The sequence below is a fragment of the Dendrobates tinctorius genome, unplaced genomic scaffold (assembly GCF_039654945.1).
Source record: "Dendrobates tinctorius isolate UK_male_01 unplaced genomic scaffold, ASM3965494v1 ptg000125l, whole genome shotgun sequence".
NCBI classification, from domain to species: Eukaryota; Metazoa; Chordata; class Amphibia; order Anura; family Dendrobatidae; genus Dendrobates; species Dendrobates tinctorius.
Genome location: NW_027361793.1, coordinates 9,962,166 through 9,978,907, shown reverse-complemented (window position 1 = coordinate 9,978,907; position 16,742 = coordinate 9,962,166). Strand labels below are relative to the sequence as shown.

General features: G+C 41.6%; 1 protein-coding gene across 2 annotated transcripts in view; it reads right to left on the bottom strand.

The window, feature by feature from the left end:
* Positions 1-16,742, bottom strand: part of NRP2 (neuropilin 2) — a 192,326-nt gene that overhangs the window by 150,450 nt on the left and 25,134 nt on the right. The gene's annotated exons all lie outside the window — the stretch shown is intronic.

Below are 16,742 nucleotides of genomic sequence, written 5' to 3'. Positions count from 1 at the left end.
CCTCTGCCTCTGTCAGCCTGCCCATGACAAACTGACTGAATCCTAAACTCTTCCCGCTCTTTTGATGCAAAACTAAACTCCACCCGCCTCCCAGCATGCTTCGTGTTCCAAGCAGGGAGCCACCAAAGGGTGCTTTGCTACACTACTATGTTGTGTGGGATGAAGGTGTTGGAGTGTGGTCAGGAGTCTCCACCTTACCTGAATGGTGGGGTACCACACCTCAGGAGGAAGTGCAGTACCTCTGTGGCGACTGAACCCTCAGGGGCGCCACATTCACATGGACTCTTGGTACTATCAGCTATCTCTGGTGGACCTACAGACTCAGCAGTGTATATGCTCAGTCAATGTTTTATTCACACAAGGGATTGGAGCCCCTTCTCTGGTGGGAGTCCCGATGGTCACTTAGTAATAACTCTTCTCAACTGAAAAATTCCTTTACCTTAAGATGTAATTCCCAACATCATAAGTTATCCAAAGAATAGGAGTATGTTGTTGATCTCTGTGGGTCCAATTGTTGTGAACCCCTGAGATCAAGGCCCTATAACCCCGAGATTGGAGCTCTGCAGAGACCTGTCTTAAATAGAGCAGAGGTGCACATGCTTGGCCTTCGCTCTACTCAATGGTCAATGGAGCTTGTGGGAAAGTGCAGCACTCGGCTTTCGCTGGCAGTCCCATAAACGATAAATGAAGCAGAGGTCAAGAATGCACCACTCCACTACTTCCAACATAGGGCAGACTAGCCCATTCTCCAGATTCCAGAGCCCCAATCGGGAATGCCAGGGAGTCCAGCAGTTGAATCCCCAGTGATCAGCAAATGATTACATATCCAATGAATAGTGGATAATTTGTGATTTTGAGAATAACCCTTTAATTTATTTTACAAAGCAAATCTGGCTTCCACATTATCTACCAATTTCGTTCTTCTGACAGATAAAATCATCTCTGAAATCTATTTTTCTACATACAGTGTAATGACGAGACTAGCCCACAGCATTTCTTGTAAACTGAAGGCGAGATTCAGTGAGCCACAATTTGCAGTAGCAAGGGAGACTGGCATTAAACTGACATTTTTCTGGTAATGCAGACTGTATACTGTATTTTAGGAATTCACTATCAATAAGATATTGTCCTTTCAGAAATAAGTAGAATGTGATATTGTTCACACATTCCCTTTAAAAAGAGCAGTCTGTGTGAGCCAGGCACTTCTTATCTGCTGTCAAATGCTGCTTCACTAAGCGATAACAAGTGTCGATGCTTGTTATATATAGCCTTGATTGACAAGTTCTGCTCCTTCCAAAGATCCTGAAGACACACGATTGAATGTGAAGAAATGAAGCACAGCCGAACTTCCAGGTTAGCGAATGGGAGCCAATTGCGTTGTCAGATTATGGACACAACATGGCTGCTGCTTCCTGATTGACTGACTTGTTCAAAGCAAGAAATGACAGGTGGCTGTGTACCCTACATCTAATCTGTACAGACTGTGGCCACTGGAAATGTAGAAATTTAACAGATGCAGTTCAATTTAACAAAGTCTTGCGGTGCTACGGAAAGGCTGGGTCTAACCCTTTAATCCTCCAATGTGAATGACCAAATCAGATACTAATAAATATAGTACACAATTCATCCATTGAAATGGACCACAACAATATCTATCAGAGCTCAATCTGTCATGTCAGAGTCCTGTTACTCTAAAGGGGGCTTTACACATAGTGATATCGCTAGTGATATCGCTAGAGCGTCACCGATTTTGTGACGCAGCAGCGATATCGCTACATGTGATACTTACCTCCGACCGGCACCCCTGCTGGCTATCGCTGATCGTGCGAGATCGTCCACGTCCATTTCTCGTCGTCGGCTTCCTGCTTGCGCCGACGAGCGAGCCATGGACGCAGGCGGAAGACGGCGGTCATCGCTTCGTCTGAAAGGTAAGTACAACCGCTGAGCATCGCTACATCGCTGGTGAGATCTGCCTGTGTGGCAGCTCACTAGCGACCATTTAGCGATGCACCAGCGATCCTGACCGGGTCGTATCCTTGTTGGGATCGCTGGTGCATCGCTAAATGTAAAGGGGCCTTAACTGCAGCCACAAGAAAACACATTATATAGTACAAGAATGCTGAATATTTACATCCTGCCATCAGGAGTGAAGATACAATGTGTCAGTCATAATAATAAAATGTGGGCAAGCCACTGGTCAAATCGTATGACTTTTTCAGAGCATCAAGAAGCACTTTTGTGGCTGGAGAGGGTTCAGGATAGGATGAAGGATTGAATTGCTTGAGTATAGATTTTTGATACCTAGTTTTCTTTGGGCTTTTGTTCTGATGATACAGTTAGGTTCAGATTTGGGCTCTAAAACCCTGTGAAACATTTAGAAATTGCAAACATTTTTTTACAAAGCCTCCTCATTTCAGGAGCTTAAAAGTATTTGGACAAACTAACTTTAGCATAAGTTAAATGCTCTTTTTTAATACTTTGTAGAGAATCCTTTGCAGGCAATAACTGCCTGAAGTCTGGAAGCCGTGCACATCACCGAACGCTGGGTTTCACGGTGGCTCAGTCCTGGCTGGAGTCCTGGGTTCGAATCCCACCAAGGACAACATCTGCAAGGAGTTTGTATGTTCTCCCCGTGTTTGCGTGGGTTTCCTCCGGGTACTCCGGTTTCCTCCCACACTCCAAAGACATACTGATAGGGAATTATTATTATTATTATTATTTCCTCCTTTGTGATGCTTTGCCGGGCCTTTCCTGTAGTTGACTTCAGTTGTTGCTTGTTTGTGGGTCTTACAGTCTTGTGCTTTGTCTTAAGCATGTGAAATGCTGCTCGATGGGGTTGAGATCTGGTGACTCATTGGATCATTGCAGAATATTCCACTTATTTGCCTTTAAAAACTACTGGGTTGCTTTCACAGTAAGTTTTGGATCATTGTCCACCAGTACGGTGAAGCACGGTCCAATTAACATTGCTGCATTGTGTTGAATTTGAGCAGAAAGTATCGCTATGTACCCTTCAGAATTAATGCGGCTGCTTCTGTCTTAAGTCCAAACATCAATAAATACTAGTGACCTAGTGCCACTGAAAGCCATGCATGCCCATCACACTGCCTCCACCATGTTTTACAGAGGAGCTGATGTACTTTGGATCATGAGAAGTTCCAAGCTTCCTCCACACTCTCTTCTTCCTTTCACTCTGGTTCAGGTTGATCATACTTTTATCTAACTAAAGAATACTTTTCCAAAACAAGGGTGGCTACTTTAGATGGGTCTTTTTTGACAAAGTCTAATCTGTTCTTTCTATTTTTAAGGCTGATTAATGGTTTGCATCTTTGGTGAACCCTCTGTATTTGCTTTCATGAAGTCTTCTCTTTATGGTAGACTTAGATAAGTAAACGACTACTTCCAGGAGACTGTTCTGCACTTGGGTCGATGTTGTCAAGGGATTTTTCCTCACCATGCAAAGGACTCTGCGATTATCCAACACTGTTTTCTATGGATGCCCAGGCCTTTTTGAGTTCCCAAGCTGAGCAGTGCAATCTTTTTTTTTTCAGAATGTACCAAACATTGATTTGGCCACTCATAACATTTCTGCTATCTCTCTGATGGATTTCTTCTTTTTTTCAGCCTATTCAGTGTAACAATAGTCTGTTTCTCTTTCATTGACAGTTCCTTTGACTGCATGTTGTGCTTCCAACATGCAAATGCCACTCTAGGAATCAGCTCCAGACCTTTAACCTGCTTAATTGATAATGGATTAAAGGGGCCTTTACACATAGCGATATCGCTAGCGATATCGCTAAAGTGTCACCGATGTTGTGACGCAGCAGCGATATCGCTAGCGATATCGCTATGTGTGATACTTACCTCCGACCGGCTCCCCCGCTGTCTGTCGCTGATTGCGCGAGATCGCGCAGCTCCATTTCTCGTCGGGTGCTTCCTGTTGGCGCCGACGAGCGACGCGTGGACGCGGGCGGGAGGACGTCAGGATCGCCGCGTCCGAAAGGTAAGTAACGACCGCTGCTGCGTCGCTACATCGCTGTGAGATCTGCCTGTGTGGCAGCTCACTAGCGACCATTTAGCGATGCACCAGCGATCTTGACCGGGTTGTATCGTTGTCGGGATCGCTGGTGTATCGCTAAATGTAAAGGGGCCTTAAGAGCTTTTGAGATAATTGTCCAATTAATTTTGGTCCTTTAAAAAGAGGTGGCTACATTTTCAAAGAGCTGTAATTCCTAAACCTTTACACCAATTAGGATGTGGATATGGATTATATAACTGTATCTTGAATATGTTTGGGTGAACAACTAAAATGCCAAAATTTCAGTTACTGTCAAAATATTTCTGGACTCATTATATGTGACTGTGCTAGAACAAGAACTTTATCTAATGTATTTCTATTTTCAGATCCTGAAGCACTTCTTTACATTGCTTTCATTTTGGAATCCCCCTCTTAACACTATTGGGTCTTTTACTTGTTGCTTGCATTGCATATGAATATGAAGCTTTGGAAAAACCCCAGTACATCTAATGGGAATTTTTCTGCTTTCATCATGAAACCAGCACTTTGATGAAATCATCACAGTATCCAAGTTTCTTATGAACTGACAAAGCTACGAGAAGATCAGCAGATTAGCCGATTCACATGAGCTGCATAGGCCAGCGAACAACACAAAAATCAACAGGATATTCCATTACAGCGTTTCTTTCAGTTCCCATATACTGGAGCCAAGTAACTTTACTTCCACAATCCTTTTTAGTCTGTTTCTTCATGAAACACATTAATTTTCCATAGTAACTTCTTCAGTGCCACATGACTGGTTTACCACAGCCATGACTCCCAAGTTTTACAATTGATTTCCACTGCCATACTTCCCTTGTACGATGGGGGCTAATTCTGTCTTTCCAATGTAATTTTTCCAAATGACAAACACATGATTCATTGAAATTTGTCTAAAAGGATGTTTTATGGCTGCAATTACTATGGAACCATGTGTTTAAATGTAGCATGTTTATTCTACACAGGAGAGAAGATGCCCGATTTGCCAACGCTAATGGTTTTCGGAGCTATTTACATGATCTTATTCCAAGAAAAGTGCATGTTGTTACTTGATTATATTTTACATTGTATATACTTATATTAAATATTTGCAATGACTGTGGAATCCCATAGATTTTTTTCCGACAATTGAAAGTTTTAGTGAAATGTTTCTTATATGAAACAATTAACAAAGACAACAGAGTTCCATAATAATAATAATGACAATGTGAAATTTGCACAAAATAAAATAGTAGGGGGGGGGGGGCTCTGATGTTTTCTTAGTTATAAACTGAAGAACTCAAATTACACAAGGGGACTGTAGAGAAAAACACACAATGGAAGTTCTTAAAACATCTGGTCTGGTTCTTATGGGAAATTGTGCAGAGTCTGCTAAACATTAACAAACCAAACTCTTTGCACAAAACAACTTTCCGTAATGCAACACAATGAGTTCCATCTATTAAATGTTCTCTCACAACATCCCACCTGAGTGTGTAGACAGGTTGGAGACTTTACAAAGTCGCACTCTGCTCACCAACATCTAATCCTTTGCTGGAATACTAATCACATCTCATCCAATTGCATTTTACACGCTGCAAAAAATCTTACTGAAATGAAATTGTGTGACTTTGCAATGAGTAAAGGCTTTCACACATAGTACGAAGCATGCTCACCAATCATGGCATTTCATGGGACTTCTGAGACATACTCAGCATAGCATTGTTTTGTTAGCTGCACAATGGGCCGTTCTGATAACTGCTATCGGGACCTGAGGTCTCAGTCATAACCTCTCTGTTCTCTGGATGAATTGTGTTGTTGTTGTGTCCGATGTGTACAGTATGTGGTTTTGTTCCAAGACCCTGATAACACGCTGAAACGGTCTGTCTGATGTTCTGCGCATGATGCACCAGCTGTTCTTCATTTCCACAAAGTATTTTAACTCCTCTGTGGCTGTTGAGGCCAAAGCAGGCATGTCCTCTTGGGATCCCTAAAGGCTTAGGTGGAAAATAATTATTTATGAAGTAAAACATTAATTCTGACCTTAAAGGGGTTGTCTCGAGTTCTTTTGTGGTTCAAATTGCAACGTGTTTTTTAAAAACAAGCATCTTTGCAGTTTACTTTTTTTTATAAATAATCCTCTCAATTTACAAAGGGATTTTGAAATTCTACAGTGTATAGCTCATTGCCCAGGTTACTAGCATCTCTGTGGTTTCCGAGAGGCGAGTTACGAAGGTGGCTCGGGTTACGTAGTGTGCCGCTTGCAGGATGTCTGCTTTAGATAACCAGCCACAGTGCCCCTGCGCTTCTTCCATGCTGCAGAAGCAAAGATGGCCCTACTAGCAGCATGGTAAAGCGCACAGTATGGACCATGACACTGGTCTGAACTGTCAATCATTAGGAGTGCACCACCCCAAGCAAGGAAGAAACTGGGGGTCAGAAGGGGTAAACTTCTGAAGAAAAGTAATCAAGACAAACCTTTTAAAGGTCAATCTCTATATATAAAAATCAATGTGTGTGTGTGTGTGTGTGTATCACCAACCAATCACAAAGCATCTTTCATTTCACCAGAGCTGTTCAAAAGAAGCTAAGCTGTGATTGGTTGCTATGACCAACAGTTTTCCTTGCAACCAATCACTAAGCATCTCTCATTTCACCAGAGCTGGTTAAAAGTAGCTGAGCTGTGATTGGTTGCTATGCGCAAGTTTTCCCACTTGACAACACCTCAGCAGACACTGACATGGTGGGAAAAATCTAGCATCCCCAGGAACATAAGCCATCATCTGTCCCCCAGAAAGGAGGAGTGAGTACCTGACAGAAATGAATTCCCAACCCCATGTGGTATCATTAAGTGACACACATGAATGTAGGAAAGTGCACATATTAAATGTCATGTGGATTTAATATTTTCTCACAGACACCTTTATGCATTACTGATGTGTTACTGTGCTCTGATGCTGTGAGTTTTTTTAAAGTGCTACTTTCCCCATAATTCACCTGAATATACCCACATAACATGTAATGCTTTTCCCATAACAACCCATTAAATATGATACTATACTGCATTCAGATGCTGTACATCCATGAGCAACTCAGCCGGACAAATTACAACTTGACGGTGCATGAAAATGTGTGTGAAGGTTGTTTCTCTACTGTACTAATGTATGAGGTTTGTGCCTGTCCATTGGTGAAAAGCATGACTGATATTTATGGTGGCAGATAAGTGAGATTATCAGCCTGATCAGTAGAAAACCTGGGATCTTAGTGAACCATGTTTCTGTGCAATTTCACTATTCTACTTTTACTGGCTTTGACGGGATGATGTGGGATATTAAGCGTAGTAGTCCGGTAGCTCTGGCTGACGGGATGATGTGGGATATTATCAGCTTTATACATATAGATATAATCATTATAATTTGTTATAACTAACTGTAGTTAGTTACTACTTCAGCTAGTTTACTATATAGTTGAGTTAGGGGTTAGTAGGCCAAGACCTGCATAAAAATACAAAAATTTGCAAATTTATTGAATTTTTTTCTATTGATAACGAAGGCCATGAATTTCCTCTAGGAACCTTTTTTTCTATTTCATTTTTTAAGGGGGGATTTGTGTTTTCTTGTATTTATGACACTTACTAAGCAGCAGTCAATATGCTAACATCATAGAATAACTTTAACTCACATCTCTAAGTGAGACTTTAAGTGAAACTTTAATTTCACTGTTCCAGAGACGCCATGCTGGTGGTCCTCTAGCTGATGGCTGCTCATGCACTGGCCAAATTTATGCAACCACTAGTCTCAGCAAGCAACCATACACTCTTTCTAGTGGTCACAAGTATAATGTATAGCATGTGATCAACTTCAGCATTGGGAAGGACTAATGGAGCAGAGATAATTTGCAAGGTGGGTTACGTTTATTTTATTATGTTATCACATTGCAGACTGTCAGGAAAATGTCATAAAATCTCACAGTAACCTTTAAATTAAAATGTAGTATATGCTAAATAGTGCATAACAAAATGCCTCCCTAGGCTTACTTATCCTACAAGGATCTTTATTCTTGCTCTAATAGGCATAACACATTAAACATTGGTAATAGCTGAAGAGTAGTCAGCCTCATCACCATAAGTCTAGCAGACTCACATCGACATAATCCAACATGGTAAAGAATTTGATATAAAACGAGTCTTGACCATGCTCTTCTAGTTTCTCTTGTTGGGAGGCCATATTTAAGACTAGATGTAAATGAAAACGACAAGACGTTTTGTGGGATTCTTCGTAAAATAATTTGTGAGACAGGAACTTTTGCAATAACCCTTAGGCAGCTCTGAATTACTAGACAGCCGTCCATAAGTCAATCTATGTTGTGCGTAATGCAGATCAAATGTTTCTTCTCATGTTTTATTTTCTTGCACTAAATTCATTTGGCTTCAGATTTCACTGAGAAAATGAAACAAGTCTAACCAAGTTTCCGACAGCACGCTAAATTGTCCAATATGGCTCTGTATACAAATACGGCTGAGTAACGCTAAGGTTCTCACAGTGCTTTACAGTGGTGGGTTTTGCTCCTTCGTGATATTCTTAAACCAATATTTACATTTGTGGGGATAATAATGAGACTTCTATTTTCCTCGCACATTAAAAGAACTGGATGCCGTGAATATGGATAACATCAGTTGAACATATGCTATTACTATTTGTGATGGTGCTTGATCTTAGGGAGAACTGATAACATTAAAAACATAGTACTGTGGCATGCAAAAGTTGGCCACCCCTGGTCAAAATTACTGTTATTGTGAACAGTTAAGCAAGTTGAAGATTAAATGATCTCTAAAAGGCCTAAAGTTAATGATGACTAGTGTTGAGCATTCCGATACCGCAAGTATCGGGTATCGGCCGATACTTGCTGTATCGGAATTCCGATACCGACTTCCGATATTTTTTCAATATCGGAATTCGGCATCGGAATCGGAAGTTCAGTTGATTGACGGCCTGACGTCATCATGATGCGCGGTGTGTGCGCATCATGATGCGCCGTCATTTCGGGCCTTCCGGGGGTCTCTGCCGGCCTGCCGGGGGGCTGTGCCGGCCTGCCGGGGGGCTGTGTGGACTGCCCGGGGTCTGTACCGGCCTGCCGGGGGGCTGTGCCGGCCTGCCGGTGGTCTGTGCACCCTGTGGGGGTCTGTACCGGCCTGCCGGGGGGCTGTGCCGGCCTGCCGGGGGGCTGTGCTGATGTCCGGGGGTCTGTGCAAGCATCGTCCGATGGGACTACAAGTCCCATCGGGCGATGCCTGCTACCATGACAGTGATTGACACATTAGCCAATGATGGGACAGTAGTAGTCCCATCATCCTGCTAATGTGTTAAATGTTAAAAAAAAAAAAAAAAAAAAAAAAAAAAAATACTACATGCATGCTACATACATACTACATGCATGCTACATATATACTACATACATACTACATACATGCTACATACATACTGCATGCTACATACATACTACATACATACTACATACATACTACATACATACTACATATATACTACATACATACTACATACATGCTACATACATACTACATACATGCTACATACATACTACATACATACATACTACATACATACTACATACATGCTACATACTGCATGCTACATACATACTACATACATACTACATGCATGCTACATACATACTACATATATACTACATACATACTACATACATGCTACATACATACTGCATACTACATACATACTACATACATACTACATGCATACTACATATATACTACATACATACTACATACATGCTGCATGCTACATATATACTACATGCTACATACATACTACATGCATGCTACATACATACTACATATATACTACATGCATGCTACATACATACTACATACTACATATATACTACATACATACTACATATATACTACATACATACTGCATGCTACATACATGCTACATACATACTACATACATACTACATGCATGCTACATGCATGCTACATGCATGCTACATACATACTACATGCATGCTACATACATACCACATACATACTACATGCTACATACATACCACATATATACTACATACATACAATACATTCATACAATACATACATAGACATACAGTATATATAACATAGAGTAACATACTTACCAATACTTGTCACATTGTTCCCCGAAGCCATTGTCTATTCCGGGATAAATATTAACATAACAAACCACAAAAATACTCACCCACGATCCGAAGCAGTCCACGAGTGTGTCCCACGACGATCTTGGGTAGAGAACTGCAGCATCAGATGATGCTGCCGTTCTCTACGGGCTGTAGGAATCCAATGACGGAAGGTAGGTATCCTTCCGCACTGTATTCCTCCGCCACTTAAAAAAAAAAAGTCCCTAGTCTCACTTTATGCCATTGCTGTGTGGGAATTTCCCACACAGCAATGGCATAAAGTGAGACTAGGGACTTTTTTTTTTTTAAGTGGCGGAGGAATACAGTGCGGAAGGATACCTACCTTCCGTCATTGGATTCCTGCAGCCCGTAGAGAACGGCAGCATCATCTGATGCTGCCGTTCTCTACCCAAGATCGTCGTGGGACACACTCGTGGACTGCTTCGGATCGTGGGTGAGTATTTTTGTGGTTTGTTATGTTAATATTTATCCCGGAATAGACAATGGCTTCGGGGAACAATGTGACAAGTATTGGTAAGTATGTTACTCTATGTTATATGTACTGTATGTCTATGTATGTATTGTATGAATGTATTGTATGTATGTAGTATATATGTGGTATGTATGTAGCATGTAGTATGTATGTGGTATGTATGTAGCATGCATGTAGTATGTATGTAGCATGCATGTAGCATGCATGTAGTATGTATGTAGTATGTATGTAGTATGTATGTAGTATATATGTAGTATGTAGTATGAATGTAGTATATATGTAGTATGTATGTAGCATGTAGTATGTAGCATGCATGTAGTATATATGTAGTATGTATGTAGTATGTATGTAGCATGCATGTAGTATATATGTAGTATGTAGCATGTAGTATGTATGTAGCATGCATGTAGTATGTAGTATGTATGTAGCATGCATGTAGTATATATGTAGTATGTATGTAGTATGTATGTAGCATGCATGTAGTATGTATGTAGCATGTAGTATGTAGCATGCATGTAGTATATATGTAGTATGTAGCATGTAGTATGTATGTAGCATGCATGTAGTATATATGTGTTATGTATGTAGCATGTAGCATGCATGTAGTATGTATGTAGTATATATGTGGTATGTATGTAGCATGCAGTATGTATGTAGCATGCATGTAGTATATATGTAGTATGTATGTTGCATGTAGTATTTATGTAGTATGAATGTAGCATGTATGTAGTATGTAGTATGAATGTAGCATGTATGTAGTATGCATGTTGTATGTATGTAGCATGTAATTTTTTTTTTTTTTTTTTTTTTACATTTAACACATTAGCCGGATGATGGGACTACTACTGTCCCATCATTGGCTAATGTGTCAATCACTGTCATGGTAGCAGGCATCGCCCGATGGGACTTGTAGTCCCATCGGACGATGCCTGCACAGACCCCCGGAGCCTGCACAGACCACCGGCAGGCCGGCACAGCCCCCCGGCAGGCCGGCACAGCCCCCCGGAGCCTGCACAGCCCCCCGGCAGGCCGGCACAGCCCCCCGGCAGGCCGGCACAGCCCCCCGGAGCCTGCACAGCCCCCCGGCAGGCCGGCACAGCCCCCCGGCAGGCCGGCACAGCCCCCCGGAGCCTGCACAGACCACCGGCAGGCCGGCACAGACCACCGGAGCCTGCACAGACCCCCTGGCAGGCCGGCACAGCCCCCAGAAAGGCCCGTACAGACCCCAGAGAGGCTGTACAAGGGCAGGAAAGGGTTTTTCTTATTCCGATACCGGAAGTCCCATAGACTTGAATGGGACTTCCGGTATCGGAATCGGCGATACCGATACTTTTTTTAAAGATCGGCCGATACCATCCGATACGATACTTTGAAGTATCGGACGGTATCGCTCAACTCTAATGATGACACATTTCCTTTGTACTTTAGGCAAACAAATATATATTTTCATTTTTTATATTTAAAAAAATGACAAAAAAGGAAAAATGAGCCGATGCAAAAGTTTTCAGCATTCAATATGAAAGGGATTGGAAATTCAGCGAGGCATATGTGGAAAAATTCAGAATAAACTTTATCAAAAATGAATAAAATACAAAAACAGAGATGGAAATGTGGCGCCCTGCGTCTTTACCACCACAAGGGTTAAATATGTACTGTTTTGTATGTGTTTTGTGAGCAATGGGAGTTATGCTTTCTCTGCTAGAGACCACAACACACACCCACAATTCACCTCCCTCCCTCACTTGTCTGAAGCTTAGAGCTTTGCAGACACACCCTAACTGGGAGGGGGAGGGGCCGAATTGTTTCAGTGAACAAGAAGGAGGAAGAACATCTTGGAAGCCATGTTAAGACATGTTCTCCATCCAGGAGTCAAAACTAGAAGCATCAGGTTCCAGCCCCTAGACTATCCATGCTTTCAGAGCAGGGTGGTAAGCTGAGAGACTGCGTGGGATTATACAACCAGCAAAAAAAGTATTTTCCCGCAGAAATACTGCAATAACCTAGGATCAGTGAAGGATAGTGCAAGTGGGAACTTGAGCTGCTTCACACAGGATTCACACTGCAAGTTGCTTAAGGCGAAATACACAGTGAGTAGACGCAATACTGGGAAGTTCTAAACTCCGGGAAGCCTTGGTCCCAGAAGGGATTAGAATAGCAGGAAGTTAAGGGCATGTCATACTAAGAGATATCGCTATAACTTGTGACGTTATAGCGATATTGCTAGCGATATCTCTGCATGTGATACTTACCTACGACCGGCTCCCCCGCTGGTTATCGCTGATCGCGCGAGAACGTCCTGGACTGTTTCTCGTCGTCAGCTTCCTGCGGCGCTTCCTGCTGTGACGACGAGCGACGCGTGGAGCCGGGCGGGAGGACGCAGGATCGCCTCGTCTGACAGGTAAGTAGCGACCCCCGACCCCAGCGATGTCGCTAGTGAGATCTGCCTGTGTGGCAGCTCACTAGCGACCACTTAGCGATGCACCAGCGATCCTGACCGCGTCATATCGCTGGTCGGGATCGCTGGTACATCGCTAAGTGTGACAGTACCCTTATACTGAGTCACAGCAGGGAAAGATAACTCCCATTCTGCAGAGAGACTGTAACCTGGTGAGAGTTGTAATATCTCCTCTGAACTGCACCTCAACTACAGTAAATGATAAAGTGACTTATCTTGTCTCCTGCCTTATTATTTCGTGCCTTGTACTTTCATCACAATCTTTGGGGGTCTGCCCTGGTTGGAGAGGGATCTGCACTGCCATCACCATCTACTCCCCCAGGGATCATCTGCAGTGCTGGCTATACTACAGTTGAACACTCCAACTGGCGTCACGAATCACTACATAAAATTTATCTCGATTCAATTCTACCCCTTTTACATGACCGCCTGGAGCCACGGACCGGGTAACCACCACTGTCACATCTCCCATTGAAGTTAACGGGCTCGGTACTGAGTATCCCACTGCCCCTCGGGCGCGTTAGAATCACCAGCGGCACACTGACCAACAATTGTCGGCTAAGGAGCCTTATTTACGACCATGAATTAGTATGAATCGAGAGGTCAGGTGATGTAAATTTACCACCTTTAGAAAAACCCAGCCTCCTCTAACCTTGTGCCAAAAAACAGCAGCCATGGGTTCTTCTAAGCAGCTGCCTAGCACTCTGAAAATGAAAATGGTGGAGGCCTACAAAGCAGGAGATAGGTATAAGAAGATAGCAAAGTGTTTTCAAGTTGCCCTTTCCTCAGTTTGAAATATAATTAAGAAATAACAGTTAAAAGGAACAATGAAGGTCAAGATAAGGTCTGGAAGACCAAGCAAAATTTCAGTAAGTGATGCTCATAGGATTGCTATAGAGGCAAATAATAACCCCCGCTTGACTGCAAAAGATCTTCAGAAAGATTTACCAAGCCTCTGGAGTTGTGGTACATTCTTGTACTGTTCAGAGACACCTGCACAAATATGGCCGTCATGGACGAGTCATCAAAAGAAAACCACTCCTGCATCCTCACCACAAAAATTCAACATCAGAAGTATACAAAAGAACATCTAAACAATCTGATGCATTTTGGAAACAAGTCCTGTGGACCAATGAGGTTGAAATAGAACTCTCTGCCCACAATGATCAGAGATATGTGTGGAGAAAAAAAGGCACAACATTTCAGGAAAAGAACATCTCGCCAACCATTAGGCATAAGGGTGGATCAATCATGCTCTAGGGTTGTGTTGCAGCCAATGATACGGGGAACCGTTCACTGGTAGAGGGAAGAATGGATTCAATGAAATATCAACAAATTCTTGATGCAAACATAACATCATGTGTAAAAAAAGCTGAGGTTGAAAAGAGGATGGCTTCTACAAATGGATAATGATCCTAAACACATAAAAATCCACAATAGACTACCTCAAAAGGCGCAAGCTGAAGGTTTTACAATGGTCCTCATAGTCCCCTGATCCTCGATCATCACTGAAAATCTGTGTCTAGACCTCAAAATAGCAGTGCATGCAAGACGACCCAGGAATCTCACAGAACAGGAAGAATTCTCCAAGGAAGAATGCACGAAAATCCCTCAAACAAAAATTGAAAGACTCTTGGCTGACTACAAAAAGTGTTTATAAGCTGTGATACTTTAAAAAAGGGGGTGCTACTAGGTACTAACCATGCAGGGTGGCCAAATTTTTACATCAGCCCATTTTCCTTGCCACTGTAGGTGCCTTTAGAGTTGTGTCTGGTTATACAAATGCTCAATATCTCTATAGTAGACAGGAGGATTGGAGGGGCATCTGACTTGAATGGGTGCAAGCTGAGCAAAAAGCTTATCCTGGTTATGAGTTTACAAATCTAGGGGAGTAGATGAAATATTTGCCCCAGGTGAAAAAAAAGCCTATTTTTAAAAAACTCTGAATGAGCCTTACTGTCTGCAAGTAAGACAAAATTGACAAAATTGTTATTATCCTTCGGTTAAAGTAAGAAAGACTCACAATATTCACTTAAATAACTTGAAACTGGTAAAAGTCATTTTCAATTTTTAATTTACTGAATATCAACTAATGAAATTCAGACATTGCTTTTGAATTTTGATTCAACAGAAACATTTAAAAAAAATAAATTAAAAATAGTGGGGAAAAAGGATCGTATCCTAAACTTAATATTTTGTTGCACAACCATCTGAGGCAATCACTGCAAACAATTTCTGGAACTGTCAAAGAGACTTCTGTACTTGTCACAGGTATTTTGTCCCACTCCTCTTAAGCAAACTGCTCCAAATGTCTCAGATGTGAATGGTGACTTCTCCGGACTGCACGTTTCTTCTTCATCCAAAGATGTTAAATAGGATTTAGATCAGGGCTTATAGAAGGCCACTTCATAATAGTCTAATGTTTTGCTCTTAGCCATTCTTGGTTGTTTCTAGCAGAGTGTTTCGGGTCATTTTCTTGTTGGAAGAACCATGACCAGCAACTCAGACCAAGCTTTCTGACAATGGACAGCACATTTCACTCCAGAATTCGTTGATAGTTTTGAAATGTTATTTTACCCTGCACAGGTTCAAGACACCTTGTAAACAATGCAACAAAGCAGTCCTAAAAACATAACCAAGCCTCCTCCAGGTTTCAGAGTAGGGACAATGATCATTTCTTCGTATGCTTCAAATAATAATGTGTGCAAAACTGTAAAGTGCTGCGGAATATGTTGGCGCTATATAAAAAGAAAGATTATTATTATTATTATTATTTTTTTAACATTTCTGAACATAGAGCTGATGTGATTTGCCCAAAAACTCCAGTTTTGTGCCATCTGTCCAGAGGACATTCTCTTAAAACCTTTGTGGCTTGTCAATATGCTTTTTGGCAAATTCCAATCTCACTTTTTTGTGATTTGTTTTCAACAGTGGTTCTTTCCTCGGTCATATTCCATCATCTTCCATCAGGCTGTTTGGAGATCATTTTCTAGCCTTTAACTTTAACATGTTTGTCTATAATTTTCTTTCTAATCTTATGTGACAGCTCTCTCCTTAGCATTCTTTGATACATGATCCACGATACACACTGTGGTACTAAACAGAAAATTGTCTACTTTTCACCCTGTAAATAGGCAGACTTAGTGATTACAAGTATGTAGACACCTGGTATGCTAAATACAGAACACATCTTTGCTTAACATGTCCCTATGGTCAAACTATTTTAAATATCTTCGAGGGCTACCATCATTTTTGTCCAGGCTATTTTCATTAGTTTTTTTTAAGCACAATTCAAAAGCAATGTCTGATTTTCATCAGTTGATATTCAGTAAATTTAAATTGGAAATTACTTTTGTCAGTTTCAAGTTATATCAAGGACCACTGTGGTTTTTTTTTTTTTTTGCTTTAACAGATGGGTACCAACAATTTTGACCTTCTGAGTAAATAAAGGACTAAGTACAAACTAGGCTGTTCTCAGGATTAAACCAGAATTGAAATATTAATATTTGTCACGGTTCCCGTGCCTCCCGTGCCTCCAGACGCTCACCTTCCCGGGCCTTCCTCCTCCA